The following is a 12,195-nucleotide window of genomic DNA, read 5'->3' as shown; positions in this document are numbered from 1 at the left end:
GTGTTACTTTCTTTGCAATATTCAATCGTTGTGATACTACGTGAAGTCATCCACCCCCGAATGTTTCCGCCATTCTGGTTTGGGGGTGTGACAGTAAGGCGGAGCGAATTTGGAAAGATTGCCTCAGTTCGGATTGTTCTCTGCAACTCGGGAACATGAAGTTGGAATCGCTAGTAATCGCGGATCAGCATGCCGCGGTGAATATGTACCCGGGCCCTGTACACACCAACCGTCACACCCTAGGAATAGGTTTCGCCCGAAGCATCGGACCAATGATCACCCATGACTTCTATGTACCACTAATGCCACAAAGGCTTTTGGTGGTCTTATTGGTGCATACCACGGTGGGGTCTTCGACTGGGGTGAAGTCGTAACAAGGTAGCCGTAGGGGAACCTGTGGCTGGATTGAATCCTTCGCGATGGAAATTCCCTTCAAGGTGCTTGCTTCCACTGGTGGCGGGCGGGCGAAGGGTCCAAAGGACACGTAGCCGGGGGCGAGTTAGAAAATCCAAGAATTCCATTTTCCTTCTTGTTCATTAATCGGAAATCAAGACAAACCGGGCACTACGATGAGACGTGAAAACACCTGATCCCATTCCGACCTCGATATGTGGAATTGTCTTGCGCCTTATGTACTGAGATTGTTCGGGAGACATGGTCCAAGCCCGGTACGAGGATGACTTGTGCCTACGTTCCAATGAAGCACATTCGAACAATTACCGAGGCTGCCCTAAGCCCTAAGCCCTGCATCTCACGACACAAGCTGGGCCTACGTTCCAATGAAGCACATTCCAACAATGAACCCTAATAGACTTAATCTTGGCCACTGGAGAAAAAGTCTCATCATAATCAACTCCCGGAGTTTGTGAGAAACCCTTTGCAACCAATCGTGCCTTATAAGTGTGTACATTACCATCCATGTCAGTCTTCTTCTTGAAAATCCATTTGCACCCTACAGTCTTACGACCTGGTACAATCTCAACCAAGTTCCAAACTTGATTGTCATACATGGATTGTATCTCGTTGTCCATTGCCTCTTTCCATTTGGCTGACTCAAGGCCTACCATGGCTTCTGCGTAACTGTTAGGTTCATCCATACCTATCAGGGTCTCATCACTGATAATTGTATCACCTTCCGCAGTAATATGGAATCCATAGTAATGCTCAGGTGCATTCCTAACCCTTGTGGAATGCCTCATAGGTACAGACATGTCAATTGGCTCAACAGAAGTTTCCTCCTCAAGTTGAGTGCTAGGGTTTGAAGTTCCTTCACCACTTGACTCTTGAATTTCTTCAAGATCAACTTGCCTCCCATTGTTTCCTTGGCTTATGAACTCTCTCTCTCTCTCTCTCTCTCTCTCTCTCTCTCAAGACAGCCCTTCTTGCTACAAAGACCACATTTTCACTAGGTCTGTAGAAGAGGTAACCAAAAGATTGTTGTGGGTAGCCGATGAAAATACACCTCTCGCTTCAGGGTTCGAGCTTATCATGAGTCTCGCGTCTCACGAAAGCCTCGCAACCCCAAATCTTGATGTGGTCTAGTTTGGGTACTTTACCAGTCCACATCTCAAGAGGAGTTTTGGCAACTTTCTTTGTAGGGACTAGATTAAGGATACGGGTGGCAATCTCTAAGGCATACCCTCAAAATGAGATTGGTAGCGAAGCTTGACTCATCATGGAACGAACCATGTCCAACAAGGTTCAATTATGCCTCTCAGCCACACCATTCAACTGTGGTGTCCTGGGAGGTGTCAATTGTGAGACAATCCCACATTCCCTAAGATAGTCGAGGAACTCTGAACTAAGATACTCACCACCTCGATCGGATCAAAGCATCTTAATGTTCCTGCCCAATTAATTCCCGACTTCCTGTTTAAACTCTTTAAACCTTTTGAAAGTCTCTGACTTATGCTTGATTAAGTAGACATATCCATATCTATTGTAATCATCAGTAAAAGTCAAATAATAATGATTAGCATCCCTTGTGGCATGTTTGAAGGGTCCACACACATCCGTGTGTACGAGATCCAACAAACCTTCACCCCTCTCACACGAACCTGTGAAGGGTGACTTTGTCATTTTTCCAAGTAAGCATGATTCGCAACTATCATCTGACCTTAGGTCAAATGACTCCAAGACTCCATCCTTTTGGAGTTGGCCTATGTGTTTCTTGCTTATATGTCCAAGACGACAACGCCATAATGACGCTTTATCGAAGTTATTATTATTAACATAATCAATACACAAAACATTATTTCCTAAGTTATCAACCGCAGATACAGTTTCATACACACCATCACAAGATAATGCATTAAAATAAAGAACATTATAAAAGAAAGCATTAATCGAATCAATTTCATTATCAAATGAAAAGGTAAAACCTTGTTTATACAATGCATGAAAGGAAATAATATTTCTTGCCATTTCTGGCAAATAACAACATTTATTAAAATCTAAACTAAACCCGCTACTTAGCGATAATGTATAAACTCCAATCTTGGTGATAGGTAAAGCTTTCCTATTCCCCATGATTAAGTTTATTCTTCCATGCTCCACATTCTCACTTCTTCATAGTCCCTACAAATCAGAACAAATACGAATACCACAACCGGTATCAAGGACCCAAGAGTTAGAATGGGGTGAGTTGTTAGATAAGATAGTGTAAATACCTGCATGGTTGGGTTTAACTTTCCCATCCTTCACATCTTGCTGGTATTTTGGGCAGTTCCGCTTCCAATGTGACTTTTCATGGCAATAGAAGCATTCCGCTTCTTTTGGGTCAGAAGAAGGAGTGACGAAACCTTTCTTGGTTCCACTTGAAGAAGATCCATCAAGGGTCCTAGCCTTGGTACCCTTCGAAGATCTCTTTCTCTTCTTCCCTCGACCTTTCCCGATTGCCAAGATAGGGGCGGAGTTTGGAGTAGGAGTGTTAACAACTGACTTACCCTTAAGACCTGTTTCTGCGGTCTTGAGGTGTCCCTGAAGTTTGCTGAGTGTGACCTCTTCCTTATTCATGTGATATGTCATGTAGAATTGATCATAGCACGATGGTAAGGAGTGAAAAATGATATCTATTGTAAGCTCCTTGAGGAAGTTCACATTAAGCTTCAGCAACCGATCCACATACCTTTGCATTTTCTGCATGTGGCTCATGACGGACTCTCCGTCCTTCATCATGGTTGTTATCATGGAGCAAATGATTTCATACCTCTCTTGTCATGCACTTTGATGGTATCTTTCCATCAGATCTTGGTGCATTTCAAAAGGGTAGAAGTCCTCATAGGACTTTTGGAGTTCCGCTGTCATGGTGGCCATCATGATGCATGCTACTTTGGTAGCATCCATTTCATGTGCCTAGAAGTCAGCGATCTCCTAGGGAGTTGCAGTGGTCTCATCAATCTCCTTAAGCTCCTTATCAAGGACATATTCTTTGTCCTCATAGCGGGTAATCATCCTGATGTTTCTAATCCATTCATTGAAGTTGGATCCATCAAAAGTGACTTTCGCACATAAGTTCATAAGGGTAAAGGAGCTATTAGTATTAGAGCCAGAAGCAACGTTGTTTGAAGACATCTGAATGAAGAGAACAAGATTAGTTTAGATATTAAAAGAGTCCATCATAAAACACACAAATGTAATATTAAGGCTAGGATCCAATCACAATATATTATAACTTAGAAGAGGTATGCCGTAATCCAAGCTATAACATATTTGGTTTTAATTGGTTATTAGAAATTCCTAGATTCTTTGAGATTCATTGAACTTTTCAATGGCATGTTTCAATCTCAAGTGTGCCCTCCAAGTTTTGTGACTGGGATACCGAGGATCACAAAACGAGGTGTGAAGTAACCATGCAAATCACCTGGTACCCTTAAAGTTTATCACTTAATCGATGTGCCGGTAAACCAAGATTGGTTATCCATGATCTTTATGTGTTTTAATGGAGTCCATAACTTCTTCTTAGTCCCTGCAAATCAGAACAAATACAAATATCACTTACATGTTTATATGATTAATTCATCATCTTTATGTGTTTTAATGGAGTCCATAATTTCTTCAATGCTCCACACAAAGAGACTTTTGGTTATCCATAACTTGAGGACAAGTTATGGACTCCATTAAAACACATAAAGATCATGAATTAATCATATAAACAAGTAACTCATATGATCTATCAAGAACTCATAAGAGCATGACCATTCATATCAAAATTTCAAGAACATATGAACACATATAATCATGAAAAGTTGATATTAGCCATTGTAAATGGATTAGAACCACCATTACACCATCGAAAACAAGTTTTATAACATCAAAACAGTTCAGGGTAATGTTTCTGGTCCATTTCCAGCAGTCAAGCTCCAAAAACTGCTCATTGGGTGACAAACTCGTCGAGTTCACCTGGGAACTTGTCGAGTTCATGCTATAACACACAAAATCAACGAGTTTTTCGCCAGAACTAGTCGATTTTTCCTGTCTGGATAGTTTTTGGCCTTTGAAAAATAAGTTTGCATCAAGTATTTAACAAACAAGCCTAGGCTCTGATACCACTGATGAGTTTTGAGCATTCTAACACTTCAAAGTGTACATGCAACCCTAATAAACCATGGATCTATGTTTGTCTAAATACATGCACAATTTGGTTTCTAAGGTTCATAATCCTATCTAACATACATGGGGAACTTTTATCTTAAAAGGATGGCTAGAATTACATACCTTGTAGTTGATTTTGATTCCTTGAAACCTTGAGAGCCTAGCACCCCATGTGTGATGCCTCAAATGCTTCACACAACACCAAATGCTTTTGGAATGACTTTTGAGAGAATACAAACTCTAAAAATTGGCCTAGCCCTCTTCTTTCCTTAGTGTGTCACCGATTTTGGTGGATAGTATGTTCCTTATATAGTGTGACACATTTAGGGTTACACCATGTAAACCCTAATGTGTCATGACTCTTCATTTCCATGACCCATGGGTTTAACCCAACTTGATAATCCATGGAGCCTCTTAGCCCACTATACAAGTTATGGATGATTTACACAATCAATCCATATATTTAATTAGTTATCTTTTGATCACTTAATTAATTCTAAATTAATTCTTGATCAAACTAATTAAATAATACTATTAATATATTAGAACTTATAATATATTAACAGTCCACAAGTGTTATTTCTCTCATTTAGTTTATCCAATTGCTTGGTGCCATGCAACCCAAATGGACCATGCCGGGTCGGGTCAAGTACATACTAGAAATAGTTATGGACTTAGACACTTTATCCAACACAAGCATGGTTAAAATCATATCACAATATACCTTAACTAATAATTGGTTTAAGGTAGTTAGTACAACAGTAGTTACTATATACAATACTATAGTACATTATTATTTTCCCATTTCATTCACTTTGTGATCTTCTCACATAAACGGTAATGTAAAACTATATTTTGGTAATGATAGTCATACTTGGGAAAAGCATTCACTTTTACAAACAAACAACATACAGAACATTTGGGCCTTGGTAGAAGGCTACATTTCTAGTAGCAAATATAGGATTTTCTAGAGGATACAAACATTTACTACAAACATTTACAACAAACATTTACAAACACTTTCTTCAAACTTATACAACATTTGACACTAAATACTTATGAGCTCACCAGCTTAAATGCTAATCCTCTCTTTCAAAATAACTTGTATTCTCAGACCACTAGTAGACAGGTACAGATGGCAGGTTTTGGAGAAGACGGAGCACTTTCAAGACTCGTCTTTATTTTGATTATTCATTTTTGGTGTCTTATAATTATTGCATAGAACACACTTGTATTGAATTATACTATTAATGCAATGGATGATGTTGTCGCTTGTTTACTATTATGCATTGTTACGATACTGTATATAACATCCTCCGGCCCTGAATATTTCTGCCAATTCGGTTTGGGGTCATGATAGATTGGTATCATAGAATTGTTTATAGTGAATTGAGTATATAAACCCATAAAAGATATACAAACTATAAACACATCGGAATTAAAATACTCTGACCAAGAATTTATACTTTTAAACAATAAAATATTCAACTATGTATACATGTCTGCATTCATACTAAAATCAGTGTCACTAGGAGAGAACAAAAGTATTGCGATTGTTAGACACCATAAGTAGGCTTGGGGACATATAATTAGATCTGGGGGTGATATAGCCTGACCAACTATATCTTTCCGAGAAGTGATTATCATGTTCCTAAGAATGGTTATGGTGTGGCAACAAGTCTAAAAACTTACCAACACTACTACAATGAAAACTTTAGAATAGAACATAAACTTAAAATACTATAGGAGTATTTTTGTGATACTTTAATTACTTATTTGAGAACTAAAAAGATCTTTACTAGTATGTTAATAGTTGTTGAGTGGATACGTTAAGGTTATATGTGACCAAGGTGTCATAGACTTAGAATTTATGACCTTTGCTTTATTTCATGTTCCTTGTTTGGTTGTGGATTTGGAGTTAGGGTCACTTATTCGAAGGTCTATTCTATTTTGGTTACATATGACTGGTATGTATTACACAAGTATTGAAGTAACTGGTAAGGATCATTTTATAATTATTTGAAGTAGTATGTCTATTAACTATCTCTTTTATCCCTATTCTCACGTAGATAACATGGTTGGATTCCATCCCCCTGGCGACCCGTACTTCCCCAACCAAGGCAATGGTGGATGGCTCAATGCAGAGCTAGAAGAGAATCAGGCAATCCCATTGGATGATGACATCGCAGAGAACTTTCTGGACGATTCTGACTCCGAGCCAGAAGTCAATAACCTCCCTAGTGGCTCCTATCCCAAATCCTAATCCTCATCCAGGATTTCAAGGCCCCACACCTCCATGGGCAACAAACTTGAACCGATGGAGTCACGAGAAGGGTTAACCCTTACCCTAAAACGGAGACCGAAGCTTCTACAATCTAAGCAAGGGAGGCTCAGCAGACAGAGTCCTGCTTATTCTAGTTCGCAGGCTTTCTCACAATGAGGAATAGGGAAGGGCAGGGCATCCATCGACCGGGTCATGGAGGTTGATGTGACAACCGTCAAATTATGGTCAAGTCAAAGTCAAACAAAGTCAACAAATCAAACTGATCAACTCAATTAACCCTTGTATACTAGGGTTTACGTTATGTAATTACTATACAACTCACTATTCTAATGAGAAATCATCAATTGAAAACTTCATATATCTAGATTTCCTTAACCTAAAAAGGTGGTAAGTAATGAACCAAACCGATAAAACAATGTTGCATACTCATCGGGAATGTGTAGGACCCTTAAACATGGCTTAACAGGGTTTACGAACATTGCATTGTGAATCCAGACACTCAAAAATGTCACAAACAAAACCTCTCTCGATCGTTTTTCACTTTACCTCTCTCTATTTGAAATCTCTCCCAAATCTCTGCCGAATCTCACTCAAAAGTTCTCGTGACTTTTTGTAAACATTGGGGCCATCCCGACCCTTAACCGGGTCAAAACCCGCTTAAAACGGGGTAAAAATGGGTAAAATAGGCTTAAGGACCCGAAACCCATCCTTTTGGGCCGAAGCGTCTTAGAGCCGAAAGCCCCCTATATGGACCAAACCCTGCTGACTCGAAGCCCCTGCGAACCAAGGAACCGAACCCAAAACCCCAATGGATCGAACCCAAACCCTCTCTTTTGGACCGAACCTCCTTTCGAGCCCGAACCTCACATGTCATTTCGCTTTTGATCCCTTCGGTCCATTTTGCTCCTAGCCCACCTTCGCCTTCGGTTCCAGCCTCTAAGGACCGAACCTGGTCACTTTCGGTCCCTCATGCGAGAGGCCTTGCAGAAAAGCCTTTTCTTCCCGGTTTTCGACTACGACTTCGTTTTAGGCCCGTTCTTCATCATTTTACGTGGGATTTTTCACCCAAAAGTTTATTTTAACATATTAGGCCCCATATTTATTAATTAATCACGTTTTTGGGGATAAATCTTATCGAAGAAGAGTGGGTGAAGTACAAAGGTGGAGTGTTGACTTTTCTTTAGTTTATGACACAAGCAACCACCCATACCCACTCCTTGACCAACCCACACCCCTCCCCACCATACCTAGTCACTTCCTTGTACTTTTCCATCAATCTCCAGCCATTCCCACGTTCTAAGAGCTGGACAATCCACCCTCTCTCCTAACACTTCCTTCATTCTCTCATTTTTCCTCCAAGGATCACACTTCAAACTCTCTCACCATTCTCTCTCAATTTCGATACTTCCAAGGCTGATCATCAAGCTTTCTCCCACCCTTGGTAAGTATAATTCATTCTTGTTATGATTATTACACATCTTTCTACTCAAATCATAGAGTCCTGACACAAACTTTATCATATTTGTGTTAGATCCTCGAATCTTCAAGGCATTCTCTTAAGTGTTCTTGGGTAGAACACTCCTTTTCTTCAACATCCATCCACTAAGAAACACATAAGGTGAGTTCATACCCCTATATTTTCATGTTTTCTTAAGTTTTCGGGGGGGGGGGGGGGGGGGGGGGGATACAAGTTAAAACCCAAGAACATAACTAAACTTATCCACCAGCTTTAATCATAAAAGTTTAATTCCATTCACGGACTATTTTGGTCAACTTAAACATTTTACTTTTCAAAAATATATTATATGGAAATAGTTCAGGATTATACCTTTAAAATGACTACTTTCACATGTTCATACGATTTTTCTACAATTTATGGCGATTTTTACAAAACTGCCTATCACTGTAGCTACAAATCCGGACCAGTCTGTGAATATAGACATTTTCACACAAGTTAGACACATCTAAAAATCATGATAAAACTTGTGAAAAAACTAGACAGATTTTCAAAACTCCTAGAGTTTACGGATTTAGTGTTTGACTTCTTATGATTTTTCTGCGATTTTTTCAAAACAGTGGAGAAATGTTAAAAACAAGTTGACAGCTTACAACTTTCATCACACATTGTAACATGTTGAGCAAAGTGTTAATATTTGATGGTTTCATATTTTACCTATGTTTTCTGTTATTGAATATTTATATAAAAGGAAATACTCAGTGATTTGTAAGAGTCCTTTGTCATTACAAATAATACAAGATAAGGCATGATATACATAGTTATGTTTTTGCTATACATTCGAATCACATAAAATGGAGTTCCTTTGCATTACAAACATTTTGAGTAAATTATAATAGGTATAGTTTATGATACATTTACATAACAAACTCATTACAAAAGGGGACATTTATACAAAAGGGGTTTTCATTACATTACACATAAATTCGTTAGTGACTTTTGTGAGACATTTGCTTCACTTTACAAATAAGTCTTGTATTGTAACCAGAGTCTCCTGGAGGGAGAGCATGATAGTTGTATATAGATCTATATTGGGTCTGACAAACTCACACCTTAGCTGCATGCAACAGCTAGACCGGCAGGTCTGGGGTGACAAATGTCATAACATTTCCGACGCCTGAAGAACATCGTTTCAGGCCATCTAGGTCATAACATGGTTATAATAACTCACATTAAGTATTAACAAACATAGGATTTACGGGGATTTCATTTAAATCAAATGAGTTTATGTCAATTTCAACTTGCATTATTTACTATAAGTAAGGAACGTTACTTATACATTTTGGTCTTGGGTTTGAAGACTACATTTTACGTGTTAAAGAAAATATTGGATTTTCTAGAACGAACACTACTTTTACAAGAAAAGGTTTTCATAACTACATACTAATGCTTATGAACTCACCAACCTTTGTGTTAACACTTTTTCAAACAACTTGAATTCTCAGGAAATCACTAAACAGGTAACCAAGTGCTTTGAGGATGGGACGTTAAGGCATCAAACATTTCATTTTTGTCAACATAATGTAATTGATTTGGAAACATGTAAACTCAAACAATGATGTAACTCTTTCAATTATATTTATGTTGGCTGTGTTTACTTTAATCACTATTGCAAATGTTGTTATGATACTATACATGAAGTCCTCCACCCCCGGATGTTTCCGCCATCCTTGGTTTGGGGGTCTGACAGTTGATGTTATGCAGGAGTCAATACCGTTCGCATTCGCCATCTAGAGTCTGCTCAGGGAAGAACCCTGAACCATAATGCATCCCTGTAGAGAGAGCTATCTACAACCCAAGCTGAATTCAGGGAACTTCGAGATCGTCAAGCAACATTTGAAAGGCACATGCGAGACATGGAGCGTCGTCTGGCTGACTCAAGGACTCATCCGAGTCGTTCTCTTCGCGAGTAGAGTCTACTCTACTTTCTCTTTTGGATATAATTTAGGTCTATGTAAAAGCTCTAGTTTTAATTTCATCTCTATGATAAGACTTTGAACTTGTTAGTTTATTAAAGTCTTAGTGTTGTCGAAATTTTGTTTATATGGTTTGATGTAAGACCTACGTTTAGGTCATTTTCCCCGAACGTTTTACATCATTAATGCCAATATTATTGACAGACATCTAATCTTAGGGGGAATCTTTATCCAAATGCTTTCATCTTTCTATTATTAAATCTTTATTTTAATCATATTCTCATCTGTTTTGTTGGGCTACGGAGATTTAGTCCATGGGCCACTCTCAATATACTCACAAGTGATTCTTACTATCATCTTCATCCTTGTAAAACTTTTAGTTGAACAATGCCTCCACGAAGTGGGACGAGATGCAACCCTCCAATAACTCCAACTCAACCACCACCACCTCCGCAATGCAATCCTGCAGCTCTCCAAGATGCGGTATTTGCAGCTGTTGCGGCAGCTTTAGCACAGTTGAGTACGAACGGTACTAGCGGGGGTGGAACAGAAATACATTCTACTCAGGTTGATGTTCCGGTACGCTCTAGGGAGTGATCGTACAAGGACTTCACCAACTGCAAGCCCATGTCCTTTAATGGGACTGGTGGAATCATTGCCCTCTTGCAATGGTTCGAGAAAACGGAATTGATCTTTAAGATCTACTCCTTTCCAGAAGGAAGCAAAGTAAAATTTGCTACCTGCACCTTCTCGGACAGAGCCCTCACATAGTGGAATAGCCATGTCAAGTCAGTATCTCTAATAGTGGCTAATGTTATGGGCTGGGAAGCTCTAAAGGAGCTCATGATTGAAGAATACTGCCCAAGGGGTGAGGTACAGAATCTCGAACAGGAACATTGGAGCCTAACCATGAAGGGCTCCGACATAGTGGACTATACTACCAGATTCAGCGATCTGGTGGAACTATGTCTGGGAATGGTCCCTACTAAGGGAAAGGAAATTGAGAGGTATATTTGGGGGCTGGTGCCTCCATATCCAGGGAATGTCTTAGCTTCAAATCCTACAGCCTTCGACAGTGCCAACCGGCTCGCACAGCGGCTCATTGATCATGTAGTCTGCATCCCGACAACAACAACAACTCTGGCCATCCTAGAACCATCCAAATCCGCTGACGACAAGTGGAAGTTCAGGGGTAACAATAAGGAAAAAGTGGCGCAAAACTCTGCCAAAAAGCAGCAGGTCGTGGCTGTTCATGCTACGATAACACCTACTACTATCACACGAATGAAGCAGTATGTTGGGAGCTTGCCCAAGTGCAACAAGTGCAACTTCCACCACAATGGACCCTGCCAAGAATGCAGTGCTCTAACTTCAATAGGAAGGGGCACACTGGCTATTTCTGCAAATCTCCAACTAGGACAATTAACCAAGTCCTTGGTGCTGGTGTGGGCCAGGCTTGCTAAAGATGTGGCGAGGTGGGTCACTACAAAAGGAACTGCCCGAAGTCAGGGAGTGCGGGTAGCGTATGAAGAGTTTTGGCTATAGGCCACGAGGAAGCAATAGTCGACCCTACTATGGTCACTGGTAAGTTTCTCCTCGATAACTCTTATGCATGCATACTGTCACAACTAGGAATTCTAATACATTGTAAACACTTAACAAAGAATGACATTGTAGCTAAAACATGTATGGTATTTATTCAATGACGACAAAATTCCATCAAATACCCTATACAAACTTTCAAATAATCAACAAAAGTTGGAAACCCTAAAAATCCCGGTTTAAGTCCATTTTGGACTAGGATTTTCACATTGGGCCTAATGGACCAATAAGCTTCCAATTTGACTATTTTGGGCTTATAACTCTTAAATGTACCCTAATTGGAC

The 12,195-nt window shown here is 39.6% G+C and overlaps 1 pseudogene; it reads left to right on the top strand.

The window, feature by feature from the left end:
- Window positions 1-403, top strand: LOC144999342 (18S ribosomal RNA; annotated as a pseudogene).
- The last annotated feature ends 11,792 nt before the right edge of the window (window positions 404-12,195 follow it).

Source organism: Lactuca saligna, chromosome 5 (genome assembly GCF_052625555.1).
Source record: "Lactuca saligna cultivar CGN05327 chromosome 5, ASM5262555v1, whole genome shotgun sequence".
Taxonomy (NCBI): domain Eukaryota; kingdom Viridiplantae; phylum Streptophyta; class Magnoliopsida; order Asterales; family Asteraceae; genus Lactuca; species Lactuca saligna.
The sequence above is the reverse complement of the archived record's forward strand: the minus strand, read 5'-3'. Positions and strand labels throughout refer to the sequence as shown.